Genomic DNA, 21329 nt, shown 5'->3' on the forward strand with positions numbered 1-21329 from the left:
AAAGTAGAATGGTTAAAATAGGTTAAAAATTGTAGAAGTAGTTAAACGCCAAAAAACGGCGGAAGATACTATAATAACTAGAAGGAGCTGCATTTCCAGAAGAAAATGCAGGGTTGAATGCTGTATTGCTGAAAGAAAGCTTAATTTGTAAAAGGAATGGCTGAACTGAGCTGAAAGAGCTTAACATTTTAAAAGTAAAATGGTTAAAATAGGTGAAAACCTGTAAAAGAGGTTAAGCACAAGAATTCCCTATGTAATTTAATAGAGCAAAAATCCTGGAAAATCCTGGAATATCTTGAAAAGTTCAAAGATTTGAAAGACCAAAAGTAATAACTGTAATAAGTTGAAAGAGCTCAACATTTTAAAAGTAAAATGGTAAAAAAAAATTTAAGGGTCCGAACCGGGTGTCGAACCCAGAACCTCATGTACCATAACTTCCCAATGCATTTTAATAGGGCAAAAATTCCCGGAAAAACTGGAATATCTTAAAAAGTACAAGGATTAGAAAAACCAAAAGTCATAGCTGGAATAAGTTAAAGGAGCTGAAGAGTTTAAAAGTTGAATGGTTAAAATAGGTTAAAAATTGTAGAAGTAGTTAAGTGTCAAAAAACGGCGGAAGATAGTATAAATAATAATAAAGAAATAAAGAGAAACAGGAAAACAAAGGGTTGAATGCTTTACAGCATTCAACCAACTAGAAGGAGCTGCATTTCCAGAAGAAAATGCAGGGTTGAATGCTGTATTGCTGAAAGAAAGCTTAATTTGTAAAAGAAATGGCTGAATTGAGCTGAAAGAGCTCAACATTTTAAAAGTAAAATGGTTAATATAGGTGAAAACCTGTAAAAGAGGTTAAGCACAAGAATTCCCTATGTAATTTAATGGAGCAAAATTCCTGGTAAATCCTGGAATATCTTAAAAAGTTCAATGATTTGAATGACCAAAAGTAATAACTGTAATAAGTTGAAAGAGTTGAACATTTTAAAAGTTGGTTGGAAGAAAATTTTGAAGCGTCCGAACCGGGTGTCGAACCTGGAACCTCATGCACCGTAACTTCCCAATGTATTTTAATAGGGCAAAAATTCCCGGAAAAACTGGAATATCTTAAAAAGTAAAAGGATTTGAAAAACCAAAAGTCATAGCAGGAATAAGCTGAAAGAGCTGAACATTTTAAAAGTTGAATGGTTAAAATGGGTTAAAAATTGTAGAAGGAGTTAAGCGCCAAAAAACGGCGGAAGATACTATAAGATACGATAATAATAAATAAAGAGAAACAGGAAAACAAAGGGTTGAATGCTTTACAGCATTCAACCAATAACTAGAAGGAGCTGCATTTCCAGAAAAAAATGCAGGGTTGAATGCTGTACTGCTGAATGAAAGCTGAATTAGCTGAAGAAATGGCTTAACTGTACTGGGAAAACCTTGAAAAGTTAAATGTGCAAAAGTCCTAGCAGGAATAAGATGAAAAAGTTGAACATTGTAATAGTAGAATGGCTGAAATAGGTCAAAGTTTGTAGAAGGAGTTAAGCATTAAAGCTGAAATTGTTGAAAAAATGGCTGAAGTGTTGAAAATTTGAAGAAGTTGCTAAAATGGCTAAAAGTGCTAGCATTGGAATCAGCATCATCAACTGAATCCAAAAAACACATTGTTTGAGAGTATCATATTGGTAAAACCTACATGTTCTAAGTTGATAGAAAATCCATTTTTTTCAAAATGGCGGCTTTTTATTAATTTTATCTCCATAGCAACCATTTTACGTTTGGGTCGCCTGGAGATGAGGAACAAATCAACGTCGGTTTCAGATGAATCGGAAAAAGTAAACTTTTGGACGTCCTTAGCAACGAGCTTTGTTTGCTAACCACGCCCACATTCCTTATATGTCCAGATCCAGTGAATTTCAATATGTTCAGTTCCAGCCATGGATGAAGTTTATTGCAACATTTGCTTCAGATTTTGTCAAAAAATGCCCACCAAACAGTAGGTTTTGTTGCCATCCCATAATAATTTCAAAACGTATGTTGAAGTCCAAAGCCTTGTGAGCATTTCAATGTTTGAACGGTGCCTCTAGCTGAAAGCTTGTTAAAGTTATAATGCTTGAAAGCAACAAAGGTTTTCAAGGATTCTCCATGTATTTAAATGAAGCAAAAATCTTGGAAAATCCTGGAAAATCTTGGAATATCTTGAAAAGTTCAAAGATTTGAAAGACTAAAAGTCGTAGCTGAAAGGAATAAGCTGAAAGGGTTGAACATTGTAATAGTAGAAGGATTAAGATACGTGAAAGTTTGAAGAAGTTTAAAATTGCCTCACATTTTGGCACAAAATGGCCGCCAAACTGTAGGTGGTGTTGCCATCCCATAATAATTTTGAACTTTATGTTGAAGTCCAAAACCTTGTGAACATTTCAATATTTGAACGGTGTCTCTAGCCAAAAGAATGTTAAAGTTACAATTGTTTAAAGAAGCAAAGGTGTGGCCAATGGAGCAAAAAGATTGGAAAATCTGGGAATATCCGGGAATATCTGGAAAAGTTCAAGGATTTGAAGGACCAAAAGTCATAGCTGAAAGGAATAAGCTGAAAAGGTTGAACATTGTAATAGTAGAATGGTAAAAATAGGTGAAAGTTTGAAGAAGTTTAAAATTGCCTCACATTTTGGCACAAAATGGCCGCCAAACTGTAGGTGGTGTTGCCATCCCATAATAATTTTGAACCTTATGTTGAAGTCCAAAACCTTGTGAACATTTCAATATTTGAACGGTGTCTCTAGCCAAAAGAATGTTAAAGTTACAATTGTTTAAAGAAGCAAAGGTGTGGCCAATGGAGCAAAAAGATTGGAAAATCTGGGAATATCCGGGAATATCTGGAAAAGTTCAAAGATTTGAAGGACCAAAATGTCATAGCTAGAATAAGATGAAAGAGCTGAACATTTTCATAGTCGAACGGTTAAAATAGGTGAAAAATTGTAGAAGGAGTTTAACTGTGAACTTCTGAACGAAAAATTCTCCATGTATTTCAATGGACCAAAAATTCCCGGAAAACCTGGAATATCTTAAAAAGTAAAAGGATTTGAAAAACCAAAAGTCATAGCAGAAATAAGCACAAAGAGATGAACATTTTAAAAGTAGAATGGTTAAAATAGGTTAAAAATTGTAGAAGTAGTTAAACGCCAAAAAACGGCGGAAGATACTATAATAATAATAATAAATAAAGAGAAACAGGAAAACAAAGGGTTGAATGCTTTACAGCATTCAACCAACTAGAAGGAGCTGCATTTCCAGAAGAAAATGCAGGGTTGAATGCTGTATTGCTGAATGAAAGCAGAAATATGATGAAAAAGCTGAACATTGTAAAAGTAGAATGTCTAAAATAGGTCAAACATTGTAGAAGGAGTTAAGCATGAAAGCTAAAAAATTGTTGAAAAAATGGATGTACTGTTGAAAATTTGAAGATGATGCTAAAATGGCTAAAAGTGCTAGCATCAGCATCATCAACTGACTCAAAAAACCACATTGTTTAAGAGTGTCATGTTGGTAAAAGCTACATGTTCTAAGTTGACAGAAAATCCACTTTTTTCAAAATGGCGGCTTTTCTATTGATTTTATCTCCATAGCAACCATTTTATGTTTGGGTCGCCTGGGGATGACGAACAGATTGACGTCAGTTTCAGACAAATCGGAAAAAGTAAACCTTTGGACGTCCTTAGCAACAAAGTTTGTTTGCTAACCACGCCCACATTCCATATATGTCCAGATCCAGTGAATTTCAATATGTTCAGTTCCAGCCATGGATGAAGTTTATTGCAATATTTGCTTCAGATTTTGTCATAAAATGGCCACCAAACAGTAGTTTGTGTCGACATCCCATAATGATTTCTAAACGTATTTCATAGTCCAAAGCCTTGTGATCATTTTAATGTTTGAACGGTGTCTCTAGCTACAAGTATGTTGAAGTTATAATGGTTGAAAGAAACAAAGGTTTGCAAGGATTTTTTTTCAATGTATTTCAATGAAGCAAAAAATCCTGAAATATCCTAAAATATCTTAAAAAGTACAAGGATTTGAAAAACCAAAAGTCATAGCAGTAATAAGATGAAAGAGCTGAACATTTTAAAAGTTGAACGGTTCAAATAGGTTAAAAATTGAAGGAGGAGTTAAGTGCCGAAAAACGGCGGAAGATAGCATAAGAAGAAAACAAATGTAACACTAGAAGGAGCTGCATTTCCAGAAGAAAATGCAGGGTTGAATGCTGTACTGCTGAATGAAAGCTGAATTAGCTGAAGAAATGGCTGAACTGTACTGGAAGAACCATGAAAAGTTAAAGGTGCAAAAGTCCTAGCAGGAATAAGCTGAAAAAATTGAACATTGTAATAGTAGAATGGCTGAAATAGGTCAAAGTTTGTAGGACTTAAGCATGAAAGCTGAAATTGTTGAAAAAATGGCTGAATTGTTGAAAATTTGAAGATGTTGCTAAAATGGCTAAAAGTACTAGCATTGGAATCAGCATCATCAACTGACTCCAAAAAAACACGTTGTTTGAGAGTATTATATTGGTAAAAGCTACATGTTCTAAGTTGATAGAAAATCCACTCTTTTCAAAATGGCGGCTTTTCTATTGATTTTATCTCCATAGCAACCATTTTATGTTTGGGTCGCCTGGAGATGAAGAACAAATCAACGTCGGTTTCAGATGAATCGGAAAAAGTAAACTTTTGGACGTCCTTAGCAACGAGCTTTGTTTGCTAACCACGCCCACATTCCTTATATGTCCAGATCCAGTGAATTTCAATATGTTCAGTTCCAGCCATGGATGAAGTTTATTGCAACATTTGCTTCAGATTTTGTCAAAAAATGCCCACAGAACAGTAGATTGTGTTGCCATCCCATAATAATTTCAAAACGTATGTTGAAGTCCAAAGCCTTGTGAGCATTTCAATGTTTGAACGGTGCCTCTAGCTGAAAGCTTGTTAAAGTTATAATGCTTGAAAGCAACAAAGGTTTTCAAGGATTCTCCATGTATTTAAATGAAGCAAAAATCTTGGAAAATCCTGGAAAATCTTGGAATATCTTGAAAAGTTCAAAGATTTGAAAGACTAAAAGTCGTAGCTGAAAGGAATAAGCTGAAAGGGTTGAACATTGTAATAGTAGAAGGATTAAAATACGTGAAAGTTTGAAGAAGTTTAAAATTGCCTCACATTTTGGCACAAAATGGCCGCCAAACTGTAGGTGGTGTTGCCATCCCATAATAATTTTGAACCTTATGTTGAAGTCCAAAACCTTGTGAACATTTCAATATTTGAATGGTGTCTCTAGCCAAAAGAATGTTAAAGTTACAATTGTTTAAAGAAGCAAAGGTGTGGCCAATGGAGCAAAAACATTGGAAAATCTGGGAATATCCGGGAATATCTGGAAAAGTTCAAAGATTTGAAGGACCAAAAGTCATAGCTGAAAGGAATAAGCTGAAAGGGTTGAACATTTTAATAGTAGAATGGTAAAAATAGGTGAAAGTTTGAAGAAGTTTAAAATTGCCTCACATTTTGGCACAAAATGGCCGCCAAACTGTAGGTGGTGTTGCCATCCCATAATAATTTTTAAACCTTATGTTGAAGTCCAAAACCTTGTGAACATTTCAATATTTGAACGGTGTCTCTAGCCAAAAGAATGTTAAAGTTACAATTGTTTAAAGAAGCAAAGGTGTGGCCAATGGAGCAAAAAGATTGGAAAATCTGGGAATATCCGGGAATATCTGGAAAAGTTCAAGGATTTGAAGGACCAAAAGTCATAGCTGAAAGGAATAAGCTGAAAGGGTTGAACATTGTAAAAGTTGAATGGTAAAAATAGGTGAAAGTTTGAAGAAGTTTAAAATTGCCTCACATTTTGGCACAAAATGGCCGCCAAACTGTAGGTGGTGTTGCCATCCCATAATAATTTTGAGCCTTATGTTGAAGTCCAAAACCTTGTGAACATTTCAATATTTGAACGGTGTCTCTAGCCAAAAGAATGTTAAAGTTACAATTGTTTAAAGAAGCAAAGGTGTGGCCAATGGAGCAAAAAGATTGGAAAATCCAGGAATATCCGGGAATAAATGGAAAAGTTCAGGGATTTGAAGGACCAAAATGTCATAGCTAGAATAAGATGAAAGAGCTGAACATTTTCATAGTCAAACGGTTAAAATAGGTGAAAAATTGTAGAAGGAGTTTAACTGTGAACTTCTGAACGAAAAATTCTCCATGTATTTCAATGGAGCAAAAATTCCCGGAAAACCTGGAATATCTTAAAAAGTAAAAGGATTTGAAAAACCAAAAGTCATAGCAGGAATGAGCTGAAAGAGCTGAACATTTTAAAAGTTGAATGGTTACAATCGGTTAAAAATTGTAGAAGGAGTTAAGTGCCGAAAAACGGCGGAAGATAGCAGAAGAGGAAAACAAAGGGTTGAATGCTTTACAGCATTCAACCAACTAGAAGGAGCTGCATTTCCAGAAGAAAATGCAGGGTTGAATGCTGTACTGCTGAATGAAAGCTGAATTAGCTGAAGAAATGGCTGAACTGTACTGGAAGAACCATGAAAAGTTAAAGGTGCAAAAGTCCTAGCAGGAATAAGCTGAAAAAGTTGAACATTGTAATAGTAGAATGGCTGAAATAGGTCAAAATTTGTAGGACTTAAGCATGAAAGCTGAAATTGTTGAAAAAATGGCTGAATTGTTGAAAATTTGAAGATGTTGCTAAAATGGCTAAAAGTACTAGCATTGGAATCAGCATCATCAACTGACTCCAAAAAACACGTTGTTTGAGAGTATTATATTGGTAAAAGCTACATGTTCTAAGTTGATAGAAAATCCACTCTTTTCAAAATGGCGGCTTTTCTATTGATTTTATCTCCATAGCAACCATTTTATGTTTGGGTCGCCTGGAGATGAGGAACAAATCAACGTCGGTTTCAGACGAATCGGAAAAAGTAAACTTTTGGACGTCCTTAGCAACGAGCTTTGTTTGCTAACCACGCCCACATTCCTTATATGTCCAGATCCAGTGAATTTCAATATGTTCAGTTCCAGCCATGGATGAAGTTTATTGCAACATTTGCTTCAGATTTTGTCAAAAAATGCCCACCAAACAGTAGGTTGTGTTGCCATCCCATAATAATTTCAAAACGTATGTTGAAGTCCAAAGCCTTGTGAGCATTTCAATGTTTGAACGGTGCCTCTAGCTGAAAGCTTGTTAAAGTTATAATGCTTGAAAGCAACAAAGGTTTTCAAGGATTCTCCATGTATTTAAATGAAGCAAAAATCTTGGAAAATCCTGGAAAATCTTGGAATATCTTGAAAAGTTCAAAGATTTGAAAGACTAAAAGTCGTAGCTGAAAGGAATAAGCTGAAAGGGTTGAACATTGTAATAGTAGAAGGATTAAAATACGTGAAAGTTTGAAGAAGTTTAAAATTGCCTCACATTTTGGCACAAAATGGCCGCCAAACTGTAGGTGGTGTTGCCATCCCATAATAATTTTGAACCTTATGTTGAAGTCCAAAACCTTGTGAACATTTCAATATTTGAACGGTGTCTCTAGCCAAAAGAATGTTAAAGTTACAATTGTTTAAAGAAGCAAAGGTGTGGCCAATGGAGCAAAAACATTGGAAAATCTGGGAATATCCGGGAATATCTGGAAAAGTTCAAAGATTTGAAGGACCAAAAGTCATAGCTGAAAGGAATAAGCTGAAAGGGTTGAACATTGTAATAGTAGAATGGTAAAAATAGGTGAAAGTTTGAAGAAGTTTAAAATTGCCTCACATTTTGGCACAAAATGGCCGCCAAACTGTAGGTGGTGTTGCCATCCCATAATAATTTTAAACCTTATGTTGAAGTCCAAAACCTTGTGAACATTTCAATATTTGAACGGTGTCTCTAGCCAAAAGAATGTTAAAGTTACAATTGTTTAAAGAAGCAAAGGTGTGGCCAATGGAGCAAAAAGATTGGAAAATCTGGGAATATCCGGGAATATCTGGAAAAGTTCAAGATTTGAAGGACCAAAAGTCATAGCTGAAAGGAATAAGCTGAAAGGGTTGAACATTGTAATAGTAGAATGGTAAAAATAGGTGAAAGTTTGAAGAAGTTTAAAATTGCCTCACATTTTGGCACAAAATGGCCGCCAAACTGTAGGTGGTGTTGCCATCCCATAATAATTTTGAACCTTATGTTGAAGTCCAAAACCTTGTGAACATTTCAATATTTGAACGGTGTCTCTAGCCAAAAGAATGTTAAAGTTACAATTGTTTAAAGAAGCAAAGGTGTGGCCAATGGAGCAAAAACATTGGAAAATCTGGGAATATCCGGGAATATCTGGAAAAGTTCAAAGATTTGAAGGACCAAAATGTCATAGCTAGAATAAGATGAAAGAGCTGAACATTTTCATAGTCGAACGGTTAAAATAGGTGAAAAATTGTAGAAGGAGTTTAACTGTGAACTTCTGAACGAAAAATTCTCCATGTATTTCAATGGAGCAAAAATTCCCGGAAAACCTGGAATATCTTAAAAAGTAAAAGGATTTGAAAAACCAAAAGTCATAGCAGAAATAAGATGAAAGAGATGAACATTTTAAAAGTAGAATGGTTAAAATAGGTTAAAAATTGTAGAAGTAGTTAAACGCCAAAAAACGGCGGAAGATACTATAAGATACGATAATAATAAATAAAGAGAAACAGAAAACAAAGGGTTGAATGCTTTACAGCATTCAACCAATAACTAGAAGGAGCTGCATTTCCAGAAGAAAATGCAGGGTTGAATGCTGTACTGCTGAATGAAAGCTGAATTAGCTGAAGAAATGGCTTAACTGTACTGGGAAAACCTTGAAAAGTTAAATGTGCAAAAGTCCTAGCAGGAATAAGATGAAAAAGTTGAACATTGTAATAGTAGAATGGCTGAAATAGGTCAAAATTTGTAGAAGGATTAAGCATTAAAGCTGAAATTGTTGAAAAAATGGCTGAATGTTGAAAATTTGAAGATGTTGCTAAAATGGCTAAAAGTACTAGCATTGGAATCAGCATCATCAACTGACTCCAAAAAAACACTTGTTTGAGAGTATCATATTGGTAAAAGCTACATGTTCTAAGTTGACAGAAAATCCACTTTTTCAAAATGGCGGCTTTTCTATTGATTTTATCTCCATAGCAACCATTTTATGTTTGGGTCGCCTGGGGATGACGAACAAATCGACGTCAGTTTCAGACAATCGGAAAAAGTAAACCTTTGGACGTCCTTAGCAACGAAGTTTGTTTGCTAACCACGCCCACATTCCTTATATGTCCAGATCCAGTGAATTTCAATATGTTCAGTTCCAGCCATGGATGAAGTTTATTGCAACATTTGCTTCAGATTTTGTCAAAAAATGCCCACCAAACAGTAGGTTGTGTTGCCATCCCATAATAATTTCAAAACGTATGTTGAAGTCCAAAGCCTTGTGAGCATTTCAATGTTTGAACGGTGCCTCTAGCTGAAAGCTTGTTAAAGTTATAATGCTTGAAAGCAACAAAGGTTTTCAAGGATTCTCCATGTATTTAAATGAAGCAAAAATCTTGGAAAATCCTGGAAAATCTTGGAATATCTTGAAAAGTTCAAAGATTTGAAAGACTAAAAGTCGTAGCTGAAAGGAATAAGCTGAAAGGGTTGAACATTGTAATAGTAGAAGGATTAAAATACGTGAAAGTTTGAAGAAGTTTAAAATTGCCTCACATTTTGGCACAAAATGGCCGCCAAACTGTAGGTGTGTTGCCATCCCATAATAATTTTGAACCTTATGTTGAAGTCCAAAACCTTGTGAACATTTCAATATTTGAACGGTGTCTCTAGCCAAAAGAATGTTAAATTACAATTGTTTAAAGAAGCAAAGGTGTGGCCAATGGAGCAAAAACATTGGAAAATCTGGGAATATCCGGGAATATCTGGAAAAGTTCAAAGATTTGAAGGACCAAAAGTCATAGCTGAAAGGAATAAGATGAAAGGGTTGAACATTGTAATAGTAGAATGGTAAAAATAGTGAAAGTTTGAAGAAGTTTAAAATTGCCTCACATTTTGGCACAAAATGGCCGCCAAACTGTAGGTGGTGTTGCCATCCCATAATAATTTTGAACCTTATGTTGAAGTCCAAAACCTTGTGAACATTTCAATATTTGAACGGTGTCTCTAGCCAAAAGAATGTTAAAGTTACAATTGTTTAAAGAAGCAAAGGTGTGGCCAATGGAGCAAAAAGATTGGAAAATCTGGGAATATCCGGGAATATCTGGAAAAGTTCAAGGATTTGAAGGACCAAAAGTCATAGCTGAAAGAATAAGCTGAAAGGTTGAACATTGTAATAGTAGAATGGTAAAAATAGGTGAAAGTTTGAAGAAGTTTAAAATTGCCTCACATTTGGCACAAAATGGCCGCCAAACTGTAGGTGGTGTTGCCATCCATAATAATTTTTAACCTTATGTTGAAGTCCAAAACCTTGTGAACATTTCAATATTTGAACGGTGTCTCTAGCCAAAAGAATGTTAAAGTTACAATTGTTTAAAGAAGCAAAGGTGTGGCCAATGGAGCAAAAACATTGGAAAATCTGGGAATATCCGGGAATATTGGAAAAGTTCAAGGATTTGAAGGACCAAAAGTCATAGCTGAAAGGAATAAGCTGAAAGGTTGAACATTGTAATAGTAGAATGGTAAAAATAGGTGAAAGTTTGAAGAAGTTTAAAATTGCCTCACATTTTGGCACAAAATGGCCGCCAAACTGTAGGTGGTGTTGCCATCCCATAATAATTTTGACCTTATGTTGAAGTCCAAAACCTTGTGAACATTTCAATATTTGAACGGTGTCTCTAGCCAAAAGAATGTTAAAGTTACAATTGTTTAAAGAAGCAAAGGTGTGGCCAATGGAGCAAAAAATTGGAAAATCTGGAATATCCGGAATATCTGGAAAAGTTCAAGGATTTGAAGGACCAAAATGTCATAGCTAGAATAAGATGAAAGAGCTGAACATTTTCATAGTCGAACGGTTAAAATAGGTGAAAAATTGTAGAAGGAGTTTAACTGTGAACTTCTGAACGAAAAATTCTCCATGTATTTCAATGGAGCAAAAATTCCCGGAAAACCTGGAATATCTTAAAAAGTAAAAGGATTTGAAAAACCAAAGTCATAGCAGAAATAAGATGAAAGAGATGAACATTTTAATAGTAGAATGGTTAAAATAGGTTAAAATTTGTAGAAGTAGTTAAACGCCAAAAAACGGCGGAAGATACTATAATAACTAGAAGGAGCTGCATTTCCAGAAGAAAATGCAGGGTTGAATGCTGTACTGCTGAATGAACGCTGAATTAGCTGAAGAAATGGCTAACTGTACTGGAAAACCTTGAAAGTAAAGGTGCAAAAGTCCTAACAGGAATAAGATGAAAAAGTTGAACATTGTAATAGTAGAAAGGCTAAAATAGGTCAAAGTTTGTAGAAGGAATTAAGCATTAAAGCTTAAATTGTTGAAAAAATGGCTGAACTGTTGAAAATGTAAAGATATTGCTAATTTGGCTAAAAGTGCTAGCATTGGAATCAGCATCATCAACTGACTCCAAAAAACACATTGTTTAAGAGTATCATATTGGTAAAACTACATGTTCTAAGTTGACAGAAAATCCACTTTTTTCAAAATGGCGGCTTTCTATTAATTTAATCTCCATAGCAACCATTTTATGTTTGGGTCGCCTGGGGATGACGAACAAATCGACGTCAGTTTCAGACAAATCGGAAAAAGTAAACCTTTGGACGTCCTTAGCAACGAAGTTTGTTTGCTAACCACGCCCACATTCCTTATATGTCCAGATCCAGTGAATTTCAATATGTTCCGTTCCAGCCATGGATGAAGTTTATTGCAACATTTGCTTCAGATTTTGTCAAAAAATGCCCACCAAACATTAGGTTGTGTTGCCATCCCATAATAATTTCAAAACGTATGTTGAAGTCCAAAGCCTTGTGAGCATTTCAATGTTTGAACGGTGCCTCTAGCTGAAAGCTTGTTAAAGTTATAATGCTTGAAAGCAACAAAGGTTTTCAAGGATTCTCCATGTATTTAAATGAAGCAAAAATCTTGGAAAATCCTGGAAAATCTTGGAATATCTTGAAAAGTTCAAAGATTTGAAAGACTAAAAGTCGTAGCTGAAAGGAATAAGCTGAAAGGGTTGAACATTGTAATAGTAGAAGGATTAAAATACGTGAAAGTTTGAAGAAGTTTAAAATTGCCTCACATTTTGGCACAAAATGGCCGCCAAACTGTAGGTGGTGTTGCCATCCCATAATAATTTTGAACCTTATGTTGAAGTCCAAAACCTTGTGAACATTTCAATATTTGAACGGTGTCTCTAGCCAAAAGAATGTTAAAGTTACAATTGTTTAAAGAAGCAAAGGTGTGGCCAATGGAGCAAAAACATTGGAAAATCTGGGAATATCCGGGAATATCTGGAAAAGTTCAAAGATTTGAAGGACCAAAAGTCATAGCTGAAAGGAATAAGATGAAAGGGTTGAACATTGTAATAGTAGAATGGTAAAAATAGGTGAAAGTTTGAAGAAGTTTAAAATTGCCTCACATTTTGGCACAAAATGGCCGCCAAACTGTAGGTGGTGTTGCCATCCCATAATAATTTTGAACCTTATGTTGAAGTCCAAAACCTTGTGAACATTTCAATATTTGAACGGTGTCTCTAGCCAAAAGAATGTTAAAGTTACAATTGTTTAAAGAAGCAAAGGTGTGGCCAATGGAGCAAAAAGATTGGAAAATCTGGGAATATCCGGGAATATCTGGAAAAGTTCAAAGATTTGAAGGACCAAAAGTCATAGCTGAAAGGAATAAGCTGAAAAGGTTGAACATTGTAATAGTAGAATGGTAAAAATAGGTGAAAGTTTGAAGAAGTTTAAAATTGCCTCACATTTTGGCACAAAATGGCCGCCAAACTGTAGGTTGTGTTGCCATCCCATAATAATTTTTAAACCTTATGTTGAAGTCCAAAACCTTTTGAACATTTCAATATTTGAACGGTGTCTCTAGCCAAAAGAATGTTAAAGTTACAATTGTTTAAAGAAGCAAAGGTGTGGCCAATGGAGCAAAAACATTGGAAAATCTGGGAATATCCGGGAATATCTGGAAAAGTTCAAGGATTTGAAGGACCAAAAGTCATAGCTGAAAGGAATAAGCTGAAAAGATTGAACATTGTAATAGTAGAATGTTAAAAATAGGTGAAAGTTTGAAGAAGTTTAAAATTGCCTCACATTTTGGCACAAAATGGCCGCCAAACTGTAGGTGGTGTTGCCATCCCATAATAATTTTGAACCTTATGTTGAAGTCCAAAACCTTGTGAACATTTCAATATTTGAACGGTGTCTCTAGCCAAAAGAATGTTAAAGTTACAATTGTTTAAAGAAGCAAAGGTGCGGCCAATGGAGCAAAAAGATTGGAAAATCTGGGAATATCCGGGAATATCTGGAAAAGTTCAAGGATTTGAAGGACCAAAAGTCATAGCTGAAAGGAATAAGCTGAAAAGGTTGAACATTGTAATAGTAGAATGGTAAAAATAGGTGAAAGTTTGAAGAAGTTTAAAATTGCCTCACATTTTGGCACAAAATGGCCGCCAAACTGTAGGTGGTGTTGCCATCCCATAATAATTTTTAAACTTATGTTGAAGTCCAAAACCTTGTGAACATTTCAATATTTGAACGGTGTCTCTAGCCAAAAGAATGTTAAAGTTACAATTGTTTAAAGAAGCAAAGGTGTGGCCAATGGAGCAAAAAGATTGGAAAATCTGGGAATATCCGGGAATATCTGGAAAAGTTCAGGGATTTGAAGGACCAAAAGTCATAGCTGAAAGGAATAAACTGAAAAGGTTGAACATTGTAATAGTAGAATGGTAAAAATAGGTGAAAGTTTGAAGAAGTTTAAAATTGCCTCACATTTTGGCACAAAATGGCCGCCAAACTGTAGGTTGTGTTGCCATCCCATAATAATTTTTAAACCTTATGTTGAAGTCCAAAACCTTTTGAACATTTCAATATTTGAACGGTGTCTCTAGCCAAAAGAATGTTAAAGTTACAATTGTTTAAAGAAGCAAAGGTGTGGCCAATGGAGCAAAAAGATTGGAAAATCTGGGAATATCCGGGAATATCTGGAAAAGTTCAAGGATTTGAAGGACCAAAAGTCATAGCTGAAAGGAATAAGCTGAAAAGATTGAACATTGTAATAGTAGAATGTTAAAAATAGGTGAAAGTTTGAAGAAGTTTAAAATTGCCTCACATTTTGGCACAAAATGGCCGCCAAACTGTAGGTGGTGTTGCCATCCCATAATAATTTTGAACCTTATGTTGAAGTCCAAAACCATGTGAACATTTCAATATTTGAACGGTGTCTCTAGCCAAAAGAATGTTAAAGTTACAATTGTTTAAAGAAGCAAAGGTTTGGCCAATGGAGCAAAAAGATTGGAAAATCTGGGAATATCCGGGAATATCTGGAAAAGTTCAAAGATTTGAAGGACCAAAAGTCATAGCTGAAAGGAATAAGCTGAAAAGGTTGAACATTGTAATAGTAGAATGGTAAAAAAAAGGTGAAAGTTTGAAGAAGTTTAAAATTGCCTCACATTTTGGCACAAAATGGCCGCCAAACTGTAGGTGGTGTTGCCATCCCATAATAATTTTGAACCTTATGTTGAAGTCCAAAACCTTGTGAACATTTCAATATTTGAACGGTGTCTCTAGCCAAAAGAATGTTAAAGTTACAATTGTTTAAAGAAGCAAAGGTTTGGCCAATGGAGCAAAAACATTGGAAAATCTGGGAATATCCGGGAATTTCTGGAAAAGTTCAAAGATTTGAAGGACCAAAATGTCATAGCTAGAATAAGATGAAAGAGCTGAACATTTTCATAGTCGAACGGTTAAAATAGGTGAAAAATTGTAGAAGGAGTTTAACTGTGAACTTCTGAACGAAAAATTCTCCATGTATTTCAATGGACCAAAAATTCCCGGAAAACCTGGAATATCTTAAAAAGTAAAAGGATTTGAAAAACCAAAAGTCATAGCAGAAATAAGATGAAAGAGCTGAACATTTTAAAAGTTGAATGGTTACAATCGGTTGAAAATTGTAGAAGGAGTTAAGTGCCGAAAAACGGCGGAAGATGTGCGTAATAAATAATAAAGAGAAACAGAAAAACAAAGGGTTGAATGCTTTACAGCATTCAACCAATAAAGAGAAACAGGAAAACAAAGGGTTGAATGCTTTACAGCATTCAACCAATAAAGAGAAACAGGAAAACAAAGGGTTGAATGCTTTACAGCATTCAACCAACTAGAAAGAGCTGCATTTCCAGAAGAAAATGCAGGGTTGAATGCTGTATTGCTGAATGAAAGCTGAATTTGCTAAAGAAATGGCTGAACAGAGCTGAAAGAGGTCAAAATTTTAAAAGTAGAAAGGTCAAAGTGGGCAAAAAACTGTAAAAGAAGTTAAGCGATAAGATGTCCTATGTATTTTAATGAAGCAAAAGTCCTGGAATGTCTTTAAAAGTTCAAAGATTTGGGAAAAAAATAATAGCAGGAATAAGCTGAAAAAGTTGAACATTGTAACAGTAGAATGGCTAAAATAGGTCAAAATTTGTAGAAGGAGTTAAGCATTAAAGCTGAAATTGTTGAAAAAATGGTTGAACTGTTGAAAATTTGAAGATGTTGCTAAAATGGATAAAGTGCTAGCATTGGAATCAGTATCATCAACTGACTCAAAGAAACACATTGTTTGAGAGTATCCTATTGGTAAAAGCTACATGTTCTAAGTTGATAGAAAATCCACTTTTTTCAAAATGGCGGCTTTTCTATTGATTTTATCTCCATAGCAACTATTTTATGTTTGGGTCGCCTGGGGATGACGAACCAATCAACGTCAGTTTCAGACAAATCGGAAAAAGTAAACCTTTGGACGTCCTTAGCAACGAAGTTTGTTTGCTAACCACGCCCACATTCCTTATACGTACGGATCCAGTGAATTTCAATATGTTCAGTTCCAGCCATGGATGAAGTTTAATCAATAAGCAATATTTGCTTCAGATTTGGTCAAAAAATGGCCACCAAACAGTAGGTTGTTTCGACATCCCATAATGATTTCTAAACCTATTTTATAGTCCAAAGCCTTGTGATCAATTTAACGTTTGAACGGTGTCTCTAGCTAAAGGCATCTTGAAGTTACAATGGTTGAAAGAACCAAAGGTTTTCAAGGATTCTCAATGTATTTAAATGGAGCGAAAATCTTGGAATATCTTAAAAGGTTCAAGGATTTAAAGGACCAAAAGTAATAGCTGAAAGGAATAAGCTGAAGGAGTTGAACATTGAAATAGTAGAATGGTTGAAATAGGTTTGAAGGAGTTTAAAATTGCCTCACATTTTGGCACAAAATGGCCTTCAAACCGTAGGTAGTGTTGCCATCTCATAATAATTTCAAAACCTATGTTGAAGTCCAAAGCCTTGTGAACATTTAAATGTTTGAACGGTGTCTCTAGCCAAAAGCATGTTGAAGTTACAATGGTTAAAAGAAACAAAGGTTTTCAAAGATTATCCTTGTATTTAAATGAAGCAAAAATCTTGGAATATCTTGAAAAGTTCAAAGATTTGAAAGACCAAAAGTCGTAGCTGAAAGGAATAAGCTGAAATGGTTGAACATTGTAATTGTAGAATGGTTAAAATAGGTGAAAGTTTGAAGAAGTTTAAAATTGCCTCACATTTTGGCACAAAATGGCCGCCAAACTGTAAGTGGTGTTGCCATCCCATAATAATTTTGAGCCTTATATTAAAGTCCAAAGCCTTGTGAACATTTTAATGTTTGAATAGTGTCTGTAGCCAAAAGAATGTTAAAGTTACAATTGTTTAAAGAAGCAAAGGTGTGGCCAATGGAGCAAAAATTTTGGAAAATCCGGGAATATCTGGAAAAGTTCAAGGATTTGAAGGACAAAATGTCATAGCTGGAATAAGATGAAAGAGCTGAACATTTTAATAGTTGAATGGTTAAAATAGGTGAAAAATTGTAGAAGTAGTTTAACTGTGAACTTCTGCACGAAAAATTCTCCATGTATTTCAATGGAGAAAAAATCCTGGAAAATCCTGGAATATCTTAAAAAGTTCAAGGATTTGAAAAACCAAAAGTCATAGCAGTAATAAGCTGAAAGAGCTGAACAGTTTAATAGTTGAATGGTTAAAATAGGTTGAAAATTGTAGAAGGAGTTAAGTGCCGAAAAACAGCGGAAGATAGCATAAGAGGAAAACAAAGGGTTGAATGCTTTACAGCATTCAACCAATAATAAACCAATGGCTAAAATCGACTAGAAAACTCTTGAATAAAAGCGTCTTGACCTGGGATTTAAAACTCTCAACAGACTCAATCTAACACAGCGACAATGGAATCAAGTCTTTAACTTTTCTTTTCTCCTTTGGATTTATTCAGCAGCCGCAATAACAGTTGGAACGCTGTAGGCGGTTTCATTGATGCGCTTTTAGCAAACGGTGTTCACATCTGACAAAAATGTTTATTTTTTTCCTTTTTTTTTCTATTGTTTACTAGCTAGCACATGTCCGCCACCTGCAGACTTGGTGTAGATTGCTCCATGTCACCAAATCTGACCCCCCGACGGGTCAAAGTTCAGGTGTTTGGCCTCCAAGCAGTTCATCAGGTTGAACTATCACCGCATGTTCCGTGAACAGCCGGTTAGTACGTAGAACCCGAAAAGGGGCTTTAAAAAACTGCATAGCAACTTGTGGACGCAATTGTTTTGAACACGTGAGCCTACGGACGTTCATGTTGCATTGCTCGAACGCCAGTTGCCGAGGCAGACGTGAACATACCTTAAGTTTCCTCAGACCACAGGGAATTCTACAGCGCTTTGGGTCTCCATTGACAATGTTAGTGCTTTATAAATAAAGTTTGTTATTATTTGTATTATTGTAATTATCATCAGCGTATCAGGATGCAAAGGATTGGCAACAAACAGCAGCTACTCCTCCTTTGAGCGTCCTGTGGATGTTGCTCCTGTAAATGCTGCAGATTCTCAGGACGTTGACGGAGCAAATCCACGCTGAACATCTGAACTTCTCCTCAGATAAGCGGCTTAGGCTGGAATGAATTCATCGCACTCGGCCAACTGCAAACCCGCGAAGATTCTTTGTTTTCCTTCACAGAAAAGATTTCTCTGTCACACGCCAGCACACACACACACACACACAGCAACAGACACACAACACACACCTCATAACAGACGCACACCGCGTTTCTCGGCTGGCCTCCCACAAAGCTGCCGCAGCGACAAACAGTGATGGATCAGCTGCAGCCGTTTACGCTCGCTTTAGCGGAGAAGGATGAGAGGAGAACGAGGACGGAGCGGAAAAGAAGAAGAGCAAAAAAACTGCTGGGGTGACGATGAGGATGAGGATGAGGAACACAGAAAACTAAAAAAAAGGTAAATTTAGGGAAAATATCGTGTCAAGGACAAATGATCGGAAAACACATGTTGAACGTGTTTTAAGAAGGACATAAAACATTAAAGCAAGCGAAGGAAATGAATTACAAAATAAAAGACGGTCATCGCTGGGCCTCCGGTCCATGTCAACAGCCCTCATCCAGTGCCTGCGCTGCAGTGGGACGCCCGCAGGGGGGCATAGGGGGTAGATGGAGGGTGGCAGTCTGAAAACGGCCAATGATCAGATGCTTTTGTGGATCATGGAGACCCACTCAAGTATCGCTCTGCTGCCTTTTTGCCCCCTGTCCATCACTGGACTGCCACCGTGCGACCTCCAAATGTACCCGGGGGGCCACTGTCCCATGTCAAATATTGTCTCCCCATAATGTGTGCGGTCACCTGCCAATCATGCTGATAAACTTGCATGTAGGTTGCCTCGGGTGGCATTTTGAGGTATGTGATTGTAGTCTAAGGCTCCCAAAACTAGCCCCAAATTCTTCTTAGTCCCAAACTAAATGTTCATTCTGGTGTTTCTAAAGCTTAGCTATCATTTCTGACTGCATTTTTGTTTTTTAGTTGTATGTTCTCCCATGTTGGGAAAACTAGAGTGGAAAGAAGAAAAGGAGAAACTGAAGGGAAAGGAAAAAGCAAGACATTCAGGAAGCAGAGTTTCAGGCTGTCCTCCTCTCCTATTATCTTCCCTGGTGTTCAAGTCTTCCCCTTCTTTCTTGTTTCATAACTGGCACAATATCACGCTTGGTTGCTCCATTCCCTCTTGATTCAATTGGCCCTCTCCCTCTGCTTCCCTGCTCCTCGCTGAAACCCGCCACTCCTCCACGCTGCTCCTCGCACCATCACTCAAACGCTGTTTATGAGCAAACGCAGAGGGCTGATAGATAGTGATCACCAGCGCACACACGCCTGTAACAATACACAGTCCTGCAGCGCGCCGCAATGAAAATAAATGTTGCAGCCTTGAATCTTTTATACAGCGTAAATATAACACCCTGCAGACAAGCCTCTGTCGGTGTCATTCTCCTGATGTAGAGTCGAGCGCTGCCAATTGGAGCTTCATCAAAAATTCAATAAGCGCCGCTGTAACCATCACACAGAGACAGGGGAAGGAGAACAGATGACACAGAGGTGAGGAAGACGGGATGGAAAAAGAACGGCAGGAATAAAAATGGACAAAAAGGCAGAGAGACGCAACGAGAGAAAGGAAGACGGCCAGGACAGAGAGTTAGGAGGCGTCCCAGGAAGATGATGATGAGAAAGTTGAAATGTTGACTTCATCTGATTTTCAGCAGAAAACAGAATCTTTGCTAAAAAAAATTCTTTTTTAATTTAGGGAACTGAAAACTTCTGAATAATGAGCAGCAATGCACTTTAGATATGAGCCACTTCATCAAAGGCGTACCCCACTTTCGCTCAACAGAAGTCGGGTTAGGCCCCATGACCCCAAAAGCATGTTAAGAAATGGATGGATGGATGGGTGGGTGGGTGGATGGATGGATGGATGGATGGATGGATGGATGGATGGATGGATGGATGGATGGTCAGTGGGTGGATGAGTGGTGGGCAGATGGATAAAAGGATGGATCGTGGTCAGACAAATGGATGGATGGACAAGAAGGCAGGTATATGGACAGACTGATGGATGGCTGGATGAACAAATGTACGGATGGTAGTGATGGGAATTCCTGGCCTTCTTAGAGAGCCGGCTCGTTTGGATCGGCTCACTAAAAAGAACCGTCTCTTTAGACTCTCAAACGGCTCTTTTGGTTGTTTTGTTGCTTTATTCATTTATCATCAACAACAATATAAAAGTATGCACAAAATGAATAATTAATGTAAAAAATGTGCTTTTATTCAAGTGTATGATATGTATATTCTATTCCTTTCAGATAAAATGTTCAAAATAAATGTTAAACAAAACGAAAAACAGCTCATTACAATTTAACTTTTAACTACCGGGATGTAAAATTTTTGCTTTTTCCTTTTGAAACAAATTTTAGTTGAAGCAAAAAAAGCACTGCAACCACAATACAAAATACTAATTTAGATGTGCAACACAAAATGGAACAAAACAAAAAAGACTTTTATTCACACAAATGGATGGCTGATGAATAGATGGATCAAAGGTTGGATGAACGTGAAGGCAGGTATATGGAGGGACTGACGGATGAATGGATTGTTGGATGGTAACAAAGGATGCATAGACAGCTGGGTCAATTAGATGGATTGGTAAGAGGATTGTTGATGGGAAGACAACGGATGGACAGACAAGCAGACAAGTGTATGGATGGATGGACGTATGGATGAAACAGATGGGTGGATTGTTAGATGGATGCATCCATACACCAGAAAGCTTGAGGATGGATGGATGGGGAGGGTTGATGGAAATATGAATGAAAGAATGGATGGTGGGCAGAAGAACTGATAGACGGAAATTAATGCAAGTTTGTAGAAAAACGGGTGTATAGATGGATGGATGATGAAGGATGCATGGACAGATGGGTGAATTGGTGGATAGATGGGTAATGACTGGACGGATGGTTGGTTGGTGGTTGAAAGGATAAATGATGGGCAGATAAACAAATGGACAGAGAGAAAGGCGGGTGTTTGGCCAGACGGGTTCATTAATTTATGAACAGATGGATGGATGATGATGGATGGTCAGTGGATGGATGGATGGATGGATGATGATGGATGCATGGACAGGTAAGTAGATCGATGGATAGAGCATCAATAAATGAATGGATGAATGAATGTATCCATCTACAAAAAGGTCATGGACATATAGGTGGCTGATGTTTAGATGGATGGAAGTATGGATCATCGTCAGACAAGCCAGGG

General features: G+C 36.6%; 1 protein-coding gene across 1 annotated transcript in view; it reads left to right on the forward strand.

Moving 5' to 3' along the window:
* Positions 1 to 21329, forward strand: part of LOC101169488 (short transient receptor potential channel 5) — a 275758-nt gene that overhangs the window by 234259 nt on the left and 20170 nt on the right. The gene's annotated exons all lie outside the window — the stretch shown is intronic.

The sequence above is a fragment of the Oryzias latipes genome, chromosome 18 (genome assembly GCF_002234675.1).
Source record: "Oryzias latipes chromosome 18, ASM223467v1".
NCBI lineage: Eukaryota > Metazoa > Chordata > Actinopteri > Beloniformes > Adrianichthyidae > Oryzias > Oryzias latipes.